The sequence below is a fragment of the Hypanus sabinus genome, assembly GCF_030144855.1.
Source record: "Hypanus sabinus isolate sHypSab1 chromosome X2 unlocalized genomic scaffold, sHypSab1.hap1 SUPER_X2_unloc_3, whole genome shotgun sequence".
Taxonomy (NCBI): domain Eukaryota; kingdom Metazoa; phylum Chordata; class Chondrichthyes; order Myliobatiformes; family Dasyatidae; genus Hypanus; species Hypanus sabinus.
Genome location: NW_026779001.1, coordinates 1,296,626 through 1,308,865, shown reverse-complemented (window position 1 = coordinate 1,308,865; position 12,240 = coordinate 1,296,626). Strand labels below are relative to the sequence as shown.

General features: G+C 46.7%; 2 protein-coding genes across 3 annotated transcripts in view; one reads left to right on the top strand and one right to left on the bottom strand.

Moving 5' to 3' along the window:
- Window positions 1–12,240, bottom strand: part of LOC132385856 (gastrula zinc finger protein XlCGF26.1-like) — a 260,710-nt gene that overhangs the window by 132,664 nt on the left and 115,806 nt on the right. The window lies entirely within an intron of this gene.
- The window catches only part of LOC132385860 (gastrula zinc finger protein XlCGF8.2DB-like), a 306,382-nt gene continuing 303,009 nt past the window's right edge, over window positions 8,868–12,240 (top strand). Inside the window, exons 1-2 of one of the 2 annotated variants that reach the window (XM_059958088.1) lie at window positions 8,868–10,058; window positions 10,175–10,326. The gene's annotated coding sequence lies outside the window, so the exon portion shown is untranslated. Of the gene's footprint in view, window positions 10,327–12,240 lie in introns of both variants that reach the window. The other variant, XM_059958087.1, reaches the window with a different exon arrangement.

The following is a 12,240-nucleotide window of genomic DNA, read 5'->3' as shown; positions in this document are numbered from 1 at the left end:
GAAAGGAGAATCCACAGGGCCGGTAACCTTCGCCCTGGACATGGGTCTCTGACGAGCTGCTGTTGACGGCCTGTGTCCCGGTAGGTGTGATGGGCTGAAGAAGAAGCAGAACCGAAATAAATCCGGAGAGAAGAGCCTGGTTCAGTCTGAGGCCGGACTGAAAGGGACAAGTTCTGAAAAGAGGGGCACAGGAGACTGCAGATGCTGCAATTTCGAGTAACAAACTCGAGGGACTGAGCGGGTCAGGCAGCATCTGTGGAGAGAAATGTAAAATCGACTTTCAGGTCGAGATCCTTCAGCTGGACTGTCTGAACTCGAAATCTCGATTGCCATTTCCCTCAGTCTAAGGGTAGATAAATCTCCCGGACCAGATGGAATGCACCCTCCTGTTCTGAAAGAAGTAGCTGTGGAGTTTGCGGAGGCATTAGCAATTTCCCTCTCCCCAGGTAAGGTTTGGCACGATGATCAAAGTCGTTCATCACTCTGTTGATGAACAGACACAAGGTTTTGGATTCGGCCCGGTACATCCCGGGTGGATCCTCCCAACCACTGAGCACATCGACATGAAAGCTGTCGGAGTAGAGCAGCGTCAATCATCAGAGATGCTCACCACCCAGGCCAGGCTCTTTTCTCGCTGCTGCAATTAGGTAGAAGGTACAAGAGCCTCGGGACTCCCACCACCAGGTTCAGGAACAGTTACTACCCCTCAACCATCAGGCTCGGGAACAACACAGGATAACTACACTCACTTACCGTCCATTGAGATGCTCCCACAACGAATCATCGTAACAAAATGAGTGAAATCGCAGGTGGTCTGACTGATACTGATCGCATTGGGCCTGTCTCAGAATTAGAGAAGCAAAAGGGACAAGCTCAATCTCACAGGATATTTACAGGTTTGAGGCAGGAACAGCAGGACTTGTTCAAGTATATAAAAATACAGGTGAGAGCAGATACAGGACAGATAGGAAATGATGCTGGAGAAAGTGTAATGGGAGATAAGGAGATGGCTGAGGAACTGAATGAGTATTTTCATCAGTCCTCACTGAGGAAGATATCAGCAGTATACCGGACACTCAAGGGTGTCAGGGAAGAGAAGTGTGCGCAGTCACAATTACGACAGAGAAAGTACTCAGGATGCTGAATAGTCTCAGGGTAGATAAATCTCCAGGACCAGATGGAATGCACACTTGTGTTTTGAAGGAAGTAGCTGTGGAGATCGCGGAGGCATTAGCAATGATCTTTTAAAAATCACTAGATTCTGACCTGGTTTCGGAGAACTGGAAGATTGCAAATGTCACTCCGCTATTTAAGAAGGGGGCAAGGAAGCAAAAAGAAAATCATAGACCTGTTAGATTGACATCGGTGGTTGGGAAGTTGTTGGAGTCGATTGTCAAGGATGAGGTTACGGAGTATCTGGAAGCATATGACAAGATAGGCAGAACTCAGCATGGTTTCCTTGAAGGAAAATCCTGCCCGACAAACCTAGTGCAATTTTTTGAGGAGATTACAAGTAGGCTAGACAAGGGAGATGCAGTAGATGTTGTGTATTTGGATTTTCAGAAGGACTTTGACAAGGTGCCGCATATGAGGCTGCTAAACAAGATAAGAGCCCATGGCACTGCGGATACATATGTGGATAGAGCGTTGGCTGATTGGCAGGAAACAGAGAATGGGAATAAAGGATCCCATTCTGGTTGTCTGCCAGTTACCAGTGGTGTTCCACAGGGGTCCATGTTGGGGCCACTTCTTTTTACATTGTATATCAACGATTTGGATTATGGAATAGATGGCTTTGTGGCTAAATTTGCTGATGATACAAAGATAAGCGGAGGGGACGGTAGTGCTGAGGAAACAGAGAGTCTGCAGAGAGACTTGGATAGATTAGGAGAATGGTCAAAGAAGTGGCAAATGAAATACAATGTTGAAAAGTGTATGGTCATGCACGTTGGTAGAAGAAATAAACGGGCAGACTATTATTTAAATGGAGAGAGAATTCAAAGTTCTGAGATGCAATGGGACTTGGGAGTGCTCGTGCAGGATAACCTTAAGGTTAACCTCCAGATTGAGTCGGTGGTGAAGAAGGCGAATGCAATGTTGGCATTCATTTCTAGAGGAATAGAGTATAGCAGCAGGGATGTGATGTTGAGGCTCTATAAGGAACTGGTATGACATCACTTGGAATACTGTGTTCAGTTTTGGGCTCCTTATTTAAGAAAGGACGTGCTGACGTTGGAGAAGGTTCAGAGAAGGTTCACTAGAATGATTCCGGGAATGAGAGGGTTAACATGTGAGGAACATTTGACCGCTCTTGGACTGTACTCCGTGCAGTTTCGATGAATGAGAGAGAGCCTCACAGAAACATTTCGAATGTTGAAAGGCATGGACAGAGTGGATGTGGCAAAGTTGTTTCCCATGGTGGGGGAGTCTAGTACGAGAGGACGTGACTTGAGGATTGAAGGACGCCGATTCAGAACTGAGATGCGAAGAATTTTTATTAGCCAGAAGGTGGTGAATCTGTGGAATTTGTTGCACAGCCTCAGGGTAGGGGTCGCCCTTTCAAAACGGAGATGCGGAGAAATGTTTAGATAAGGCGTGGTGAATTCATAGCCACATGCAGCTGTGGAGGCCGGGTCGTTGGGTGTCATTAAGGAGGAGATGATAGGTTCTTGATTGGACATGACAGCAAAGGCTACGGGGAGAAGCCGGGAACTGGGGTTCAGGAGAGAAAAAGAATCATCCATGATTGAATGGCGGAGCAGACTCGATGGGCCAGGCGGCTTAATTCTGCTCCTGTGTCTTATGGTTTTATGTTCTGAGTGAAGGGCAGAACAGGTGCAATGGGCCGAATATCCACGCCTCCTGTTTCTTATTTTATAAAACACGAGTTCCGCTTTGCGCCTTGTTCTCTCTTGGCCTTCTGCCGGTGGATTGCACAGGGGAGCGGTGTGAGCTCCGGAGATCAGTCAGCAGCCGCTGCGGTTATTTCATGTTCCTGTTATTTATTGCTAATTATTTATATTTGTATTTGCACAGTTTGTTGTCTTCCGCACTCTGGCTGATCTTTCACTGATCCAGTTATAGTTACTATTCTGTCGATCTTCTCTGTGTCCGCAGCAAAATGCTTCTCGGGGTTGTATGTGGTGAGTTATCCGGGCTCTGATAATAAAAGTTACCCTGTTTAAGTTTCGGGGAAATTCCTTCGATTCCGAGAACAAACTGTGACTGACATCTCCAGCTCCCGGTAGCAGCCCGTCAGTCACACTTACAGCCAATCAGCGGCACTGCTGGGAGAGTCTTGCTCCTATTGGTTGAGGGGTGTCAGTGGGCGGGATGCTGCATATCGGTCCGAGGATTGGAGCTGAGAGCGAGTGAGGCCGGAGATCGGGAGCTACACTTCGGGTAAAGGCTGCAACACCGGCCGGGTGAATCCTTCCCGTGGCAGAGATTCCGTGAGATGCTTCAGCTGCACGGAGGGTGTCCGGTCTTTTCCTGCCGAGAATCAGGGGCCTGTTGTCCGGAGTTCCCTCCCAGACCCGTCCCTTCCTGCTGCTGGGAGCCCGGATCTGACCCGCAACGGCAGCCGATGGATCTCCGGTGCTCTCACCGCTCCCCCGTGCAATCGGACGGGCTGAAGGCCAAGGGAGAACAAGGCGCAAAGGTAAACTCGCGCTTTGGAAAAAATAAGAAACAGCCGCAGGCCCCTTGCGCCAGTTCAGCCTTTCACTCCGATCATGGCTGATTTTTGACCTCAGCGACACTTTCCTGCAACGTCCCATCTTCGCTCAGCCCTTCAATTCCTTGTGAATTTAGAAACCTTGTGGGGAAAAGATCCAAAGATTCGCCGCACTCCTCATCTGAGTCCTGTCAGATGACATCGGATTCTGAGTCTGTGACCTTATTCAACACCCAGTGAGGAAACACGCCATTCCTGCCCCACCCTGTCAATACCCTGTGAGACTCAGTCAGACCACCTCTTATTTCTCCAATTTTGAGACAGGCTCAGTCAGTGTAATCTCACTGAGGACACTAACGCACCCCACAAATCAATCTCTGAAAACTTCTCTTCATTCCCTTCATCCCACAGGCTGACTCCGGGAGGGAGACCAGACCTGTGCACAGTGTTCCATGTACGCTCTCACCAGGACCCCATATACCTTCAGAGGAGATCTTTATTCTTCTATTCAAACCTTCCTTCCCATTCAATGCTCTTCATTTAATATCGAACTCAAAACAGTGAACAGACACAACACAGCCTCAGCCATGAATTTAAAGGGTAGGTGTTGCAACAGTTTGAGCTTCATACCGGGGGCCACGGAGCAAGCAGGGTGTCACAAAGGGAGGAATGTGGGAGTGTTGTATGTCTGAGCCCAGCTGTGTGTGTTTGTGTATCAGAATCAGGTTTAATATCACCGGCATATGTGGTGACATTTGTTGCTTTGTGACAGCAGTACATTGCAATACATAGTAATAAGAAGTATAATCACAATAAGTATTTATAAAAGTAAATTCAAAACGTAGTGCAAAGCCGGAGGGAAAATACTGAGGAAATGTTCTTGAGTTCATTGTCCATTCAGAAATCTGATGGTGGGGAAGAAGCTGTTCCTGAACTGGTGAGAGTGTCTCCAGGGTCCTGTACATCCTCCTTGATGGTAGAAATGAGAAGAGGTCATGTCCTGGGTGATGGGGGTCCTGAATGATGGATGTCACCTTCTTGTTGCATCATCTTTTGAATGTGTCCTGGATGCTGTGGAGTCCAGTGCCCATGAAGGAGCTGGCTGAGTTTACAACTTTCTGCAGCATTTTCCGATCCTGTGCAGTGGCCTCTCCACACCAGGCAGTGATGCAACCAGTTAGAATGCTCTCCACAGTACATCTGTAGAAATTTGCAAGTGTCTTTAGTGACAGACCGATTCCCCTCAATCTCCGAATGAAATATAGCTGATGTTGTGCCTTCATTGTAACCGCATCAATATGTTGGGCCCAGGATAGTTCCTCAGAGATGTTGACAGGCAGGAAATGGAAACTGCTCACCCTTTTCACTTCTGATCCCTCAATGAGGTCTGGTGTGCGTTCCCTCGACTTCCCCTTCCTGAATCCACAATCAATTCCTTTGTCTTCATGATGCTGAGTGCAAGATTGTTGCTGTGACACCACTCAACTTGCTGATCTATCTCACTCCTGTACTCCTCCTCGTCACCGTCTGAAATTCCAGCAACAATAGTTGTGTTGTCGGCAAGTTTATAGATGAGCCTAGACACACAGATGTGGTGTAGAGAGAGTAGAGCAGTGGACTGAGCACGCATCGTTGAGGTGTGCCGGTGTTGATTGTCAGCAAGGAGGAGATGTTATTTCTGATCCACACAGACTGGGGTCTCCTGGTGAGGATCCAGTTGCAGAAGGAGGTACAGAGGCCCAGGTTTTGGAGCTTGTTGATTACAATTGAGGATCTGATTGTGTTGAACGCTGAGCTGTAATCAGCAGCCTGACTTGTGTATTGCTATTGACCTGGTGATCTAATGCCGAGTATGAGCCAGTGAGAATTGTTGACAGATTGTGGCGACTGGCAAATTGCAGTTGGTCCCTGCACACAGACAGGAGTTGATTGACCATGACCAACCCCTCAAAGCACTTCATCACAATAGTGAGGGACTCTGAGCGATAGTTGGTGAGGCAGGTCACCCTGGTATTTTTGGGCCCTGGTATGATTGTCGACGTTTTTAAATGTGTGTGTGTGTTTGCACGCTTGAGCAGAGAGACAGAGTATTTGAGGCTTTGCAGTTCGATGCAGGAATATTTCCAGTAATTGGTGTGCCTCGAAAGATGGGTCACAATGTTGGGCCGACCATTCAGATCAGAACGAAATAATTTACCCAGCAGACTGAGCTCACAACCCGCTCTTGTGTTTCAGAGTTATTTACAAATTGAAATGTCCAATTTAAAATGTGCAAAGTAAATTTATTATCAAAGTATACGCATGTCACCATGTATAATCCTGGGATTTGATTATATTGTAAATTCAGTAAACTCAAGAACCATTATAAGGTGAATGAAAGATCGCCCACAACAGGACAAACAAAACAACCATGTGCCAAAGACAACAAAATTCAAATACAAAAGAAATAAAACTAATAAATAACCCAGAAATAAACTTCAAGAACATGAGATGAAGAGCTGTTGATTGTGTCCATTGGTTGTGGGAATAGCAAAGTTTAAGGATCTGGTCTCAACATAGAAAATTGTTTGGTTCAGTGAATTTTTCATTGTCATCTCCCATTCTCCTTAATTTTTTTTAATCCCTTCCATGACTGACAAAGTCTTTAAGGATTGGGAAGAACTAGTTATTAAGTGTTTTTGGGACTTGTTTATCTCAGGATCTCTTGCATCGTTTGACCAATTGTCAAATAAATTTGCAGTCCCAAAATCTCACTTTTATAGATACCTTCAAATTAGAGAATTTCTACGTTTCCAATTAGCTACTTTTCCTATAGGTCCTGATAAAAATTTACTGGACGATCTTTTAAATTTAAAACCTTTTGTTAATGGTTCTATTACAGGTATCTATAACTTGTTGATTGATTCTAGACAAGACTTTTTAGATAAAATAAAAAAAAGCTTGGGAGGATGACCTAAATTGTCAGATTTCTGATGATAGATGGAATAAAATTTTTAAATGGGTTAATAAATCATCTTTCTGTGCTCGTCATTCTCTTCTACAATTTAAAGTGGTTCATCGAGCTTATATTTCTAAATAGAAGCTCTCCAGTTTTTACCCGAATGTTTCTCCACTTTGTAATAAATGCAACTCTGCTGATGCCTCTTTAATTCATATGTTTTGGTTTTGCCCTCCAATTGGAAAGTTTTGGCGGGAAATATTTCATACCTTCTCTCAACTTTTTAGGTCCAATTTGACCCAAATCCCCTTACTGCCTTGTTTGGTATTATTGCAAATGAAAATATAACTTTAAATACTCCTAACCTACAGGTTTTAGTTTTTACCTCTCTTTTAGCAAGGAGAGCAATCCTGCTTAAATGGAAGGAGTCTACCCCTCCTACACATCTTCAAAGGCTACGTGATATTATGTCGTATTTAAATTTAGAAAAGATCTGCTGTTCAGTCTTAAATTCGAAACAATCTTTTTATGATATTTGGGGACCTTTCCTAAATTACTTTTCCAATTTGTAAAGTTTAACAGTGCACAGACTTTTATGAATATTTTTTATCTTCTCTTCTTAAATGAAAATGTTTTTTTTTCTAATTATCCATTGTCATCCATAAGCTTTTTTCTTTAGTAGTTGGTAGGGGGTTGACTTTTTTATATATATAAAAAAGTCATTTTATGATGTATGACCTATCTTTAAATTTTTGATTACAGAGAGGTATACCTTTATGTGTTATGCTATAACATTTTGATCAATTTTATTACAATATTTGAATGTACACAAGTTATGTTGAAATGTATCTATGTACTACACTGTGTAACTTTTTTTTCTCTGAGTAAAAATATTGTAAAAAGAAAGGGCCTGTTGGTTGAGTGTAATAACTGTTCCTGAACCTGGGGTTGAGGCTCCTGAGGCTCATGCACCTTCTTCCTGATGGCAGCATTGAGAAGAGAGCATGGCCTGGGTGGTGGGGGTCCTTGATGACGGATGCTGATTTCCTGCGACAGCACTCCGCAGAGATGTGCTCGGTTGTGAGGAGAGTTTTACCCGTGATGTACTGGGCCATATCCACTATGATGTGCTGGGCCATTCTACTGAGGACAGACAGTTCCTGCTTTCTTGCACTTGTGTCCCGGGCTCGGGACAGATCCTCTGAAATGTTCACACTGTGGAATTTAAAGTTGCTGAACGTCTCCACCTTTGAGCCCTGATGAGGATTGCCTCATGGGTTCCTGTTTCCTCCTCCAAAGTCCAGAACCAGTTCATTGCTCTTGCTCTCATTGAATGAGAGGCTGCTCTTGGACCATAAGACCATGAGAGACAGAAGCAGAATTAGGCCATTTGGCCCATCAAAACTGCTCTGCCACTTGGTCAATCCATTTTTCCTCCCAGCCCCAATTTCCTGCCTTCGCCGCATATCCTTTCATGCCCTGACCGATCGAAAGTCCATCAACCTCTGCCTTAGCAAAAGGAAAAGCAGCATCCGTCATCAGGGCAAGATGAGATGAGGCACCTCCCACTCCATACCCATCCATTTCTGTCCCTCCCCTCCTCACTCTCTTGCCTACAAACCTCGCTTTCATTCTTACCATTCCCTTCTCTCTCGCTCCCACCCCTCTCTCAACTCTCTCCTCTCTCTCACACTCTCCTCCCCTCTTCCACACTCTCTCCCCACACTTCCCCTTCTCTGCTTCACTCTTTCCTCCCCAGTATACCCCATTCTCCTACTCTTGAACCCTCTCTCCCCACGTTCTCTTTCTTTCACTCTCATCCCTCTCTTCCCTCTGTCTCCCCTTCCCTTTTCCCTTCTCCACCCCTCTCCAGTCTCCCCCACTCTCCCCCTCACCCCCTGTCCCCTATCTCCCCCTCTACACCCCCTCTCTAAGATCAATGATTCTGTGCTCTGTTTACACTTGTTTAGTAGATTGTTCATATCACTTGTTCTTTCATCAATTCCTTCACTCTTTGTTTTAGACTTGGGATTGTGTTTTTCATTATATATTGTACTTCTCACTTACTGTAATCCAACAAACAATCCCGCAGCATCCTCGGGAAGTTCCCACTCCCCACTGATCGAATCCTCTCATCTTGCTGATCTCGGTCCGCCACATCCACTCTTTATTATTTTCCATAGAGGTTGCCTGACCTGCTGAGTTCCTCCAACATTTTGTGTTGTTCTCCGTTACACCTCCTCCTCTCCGCCCCTTTCTTTTCCCATTTGCTGCACCTCTCTCCCTTCCTCCATACTTACCCATCTCTCCCAAGCGCTCTCACTCCCTCTGTCCCTCTCTTACCTCGACAGTTCATTGCACTCTCTCTCGGTCTCTCTCTCTCACACACACACAAACCTCTCCCCTCTGTTACTCTCGCAATCAGAGATAGGGAGAGGGATTGAGAGATTGAGAGTGAGAGGCAGACAGGCAGAGAGAGGAAGTGAGAGAGGGTGTGGAGAGAGTGAGAGACAGACAGACAGAGAGAGAGAGAGTGAGTGAGAGAGTGATGGAGAGAGTGAGAGGGAGACAGAGAGGGGGAGAGAGAGAAAGAGAGAGAGTGAGACAGAGAAAGAGGAGGGGGAGAGAGAGAGGGGGACGGATAGGGAGAGGGAGATGGAGAGGGAGAGAGTGAAATTCCTCTCCTGTCTGGTTCCATTTAGTCTTGTTTCTCCATTTTCCCAGTATCTTCAGCTTCTCAACTTCCCCCGAGCTCTTTACCCGTTCTCTCTCTCCTCGTTCTACACACATCTCATCATCCCTTAGCCTCCCAGCTCCCCACCCCCTCCATATCACCAACACAGTAGAGCTGGTTACTGACAACAGGAAGTCAGCCGGGGCGATGCCGACATTCCTGTTTACATCAACGGCAGAGGATAAGGGGGTTGAGAGCTCCAATCTCCTGAGAGTGAACACCACTAACAGACTGTCCTTGTCCAGCCACAAGGACACTATCGCCAAGAAAGCTCAGCAGCATCTCTGCTTCTGTGAGAGGCTGAAGAAAATCGGCGCCTCCTGGACGACCATCATCTGTTTTTACAGAACACATCCTCTGCGGAAACTAGTCGTGTTGTCACGGCAACAGCACTGGCCAGCACCGGAAACACTGCAGAGAGCTGTGAACAGGTTCAGTACTCTCCTTCCACAGCAGCTCAAACAACATCCCGGTGAACCTCTTCGTTGCTGCCCTGAACACCAGCGGCGTAACGGGCTTTGAGAAGGAACCGGGTGGGTTGTTGATCAATAAAGGTGTCGGAGCTGACGTGGAGAAAGCAGCAGTATGGAGTTGAGAGGGAAATTCGAATGGTGGAGAAGACTCGATGGACGGGATGAGTATTTCAGTTCCTACGACGAGCGGTACAGAGGTGGGATGGCGAAGCGATGTGGAGGAAGCTGCGGGTGCAGGTAAGAGTGAGTGTCCAGGTAGGAGATGGTGTTCAGCAGCTTTTCACTGCTTCTTCCAACCAACAACAATTCACTCCGAGTGGATCGATCATAACTGCTTTTATATTTACTTGCAGAGGGACGATGAGCAATGCAGAAGAGCTGGTAATAGCTTTGTCCGAAAACAAAACACAGACAGTCCAGTCACTGCGATGGACTCAAGTTCACGGACAGGGTGCACTCCGTTGTCTGCTGAATCACAGCTGCGGGTCTGCACTCAAGTGCTCAGGTACCATGTTGCACGAACATTATTAGCAAAGCTGTCTGATGCAACACAGGTTCCAGCTGGTTACAGGCCATTTTGGTGCAACAAGTGAAGTACATTTCCACGGTGGTGGAGAAGCATTCCGACACCCCTCACCCCCTGTGAAAACCCTTCCAACCCCTACACCACTCCCCATTTCTGTTAACACCCCCTGTGAAATCCCTTCCAACCCTCACACCACTCCCCATTTCTGTTAACACCATCTGTGAAAACCCTTCCAACCCCTACACCACTCCCCATTTCTGTTAACACCATCTGTGAAAACCCTTCCAACCCCTACACCACTCCCCATTTCTGTTAACACCTCCTGTGAAATCCCTTCCAACCCCTATACCACTCCCCATTTCTGTTAACACCATCTGTGAAAACCCTTCCAACCCCTACACCACTCCCCATTTCTGTTAACACCCTCTGTGAAAAACCTTCCAACCCCTACACCTCTCCCCATTTCTGTTAACACCCTCTGTGAAATCCCTTCCAACCCCTACACCACTCCCCATTTCTGTTAACACCCTCTGTGAAAACCCTTCCAACCCCTACACCACTCCCCATTTCTGTTAACACCCCCTGTGAAAACCCTTCCAACCCCTACACCACTCCCCATTTCTGTTAACACCCTCTGAGAAAACCCTTCCAACCCCTACACCACTCCCCATTTCTGTTAACACCCCCTGTGAAATCCCTTCCAACCCCTACACCACTCCCCATTTCTGTTAACACCCTCTGTGAAAACCCTTCCAACCCCTACACCACTCCCCATTTCTGTTAACACCCCCTGTGAAAACCCTTCCAACCCCTACACCACTCCCCATTTCTGTTAACACCCCCTGTGAAAACCCTTCCAACCCCTACACCACTCCCCATTTCTGTTAACACCCCCTGTGAAAACCCTTCCAAACCCCTACACCACTCCCCATTTCTGTTAACACCCTCTGTGAAAACCCTTCCAACCCCTACACCACTCCCCATTTCTGTTAACACCCCCTGTGAAAACCCTTCCAACTCCTACACCACTCCCCATTTCCGTTAACACCCCCTGTGAAAACCCTTCCAACCCCTACACCACTCCCCATTTCTGTTAACACCCCCTGTGAAAACCCTTCCAACCCCTACACCACTCCCCATTTCTGTTAACACCCTCTGTGAAAACCCTTCCAACCCCTACACCACTCCCCATTTCTGTTAACACCCTCTGTGAAAACCCTTCCAACCCCTACACCACTCCCCATTTCTGTTAACACCCCCTGTGAAAACCCTTCCAACCCTCACACCACTCCCCATTTCTGTTAACACCCCCTGTGAAAACCCTTCCAACCCCTACACCACTCCCCATTTCTGTTAACACCCCCTGTGAAAACCCTTCCAACCCCTACACCACTCCCCATTTCTGTTAACACCTCCTGTGAAATCCCTTCCCACCCCTATACCACTCCCCATTTCTGTTAACACCATCTGTGAAAACCCTTCCAACCCCTACACCACTCCCCATTTCTGTTAACACCCCCTGTGAAAACCCTTCCATCCCTCACACCACTCCCCATTTCTGATAACACCCTCTGTGAAAACCCTTCCAATCCATACACCACTCCCCATTTCTGTTAACACCCCCTGTGAAAACCCTTCCAACCCCTACACCACTCCCCATTTCTGTTAACACCTCCTGTGAAATCCCTTCCAACCCCTACACCACTCCCCATTTCTGTTAACACCTCCTGTGAAATCCCTTCCAACCCCTATACCACTCCCCATTTCTGTTAACACCCTCTGTGAAAACCCTTCCAACCCCTACACCACTCCCCATTTCTGTTAACACCTCCTGTGAAATCCCTTCCAACCCCTATACCACTCCCCATTTCTGTTAACACCTCCTGTGAAATC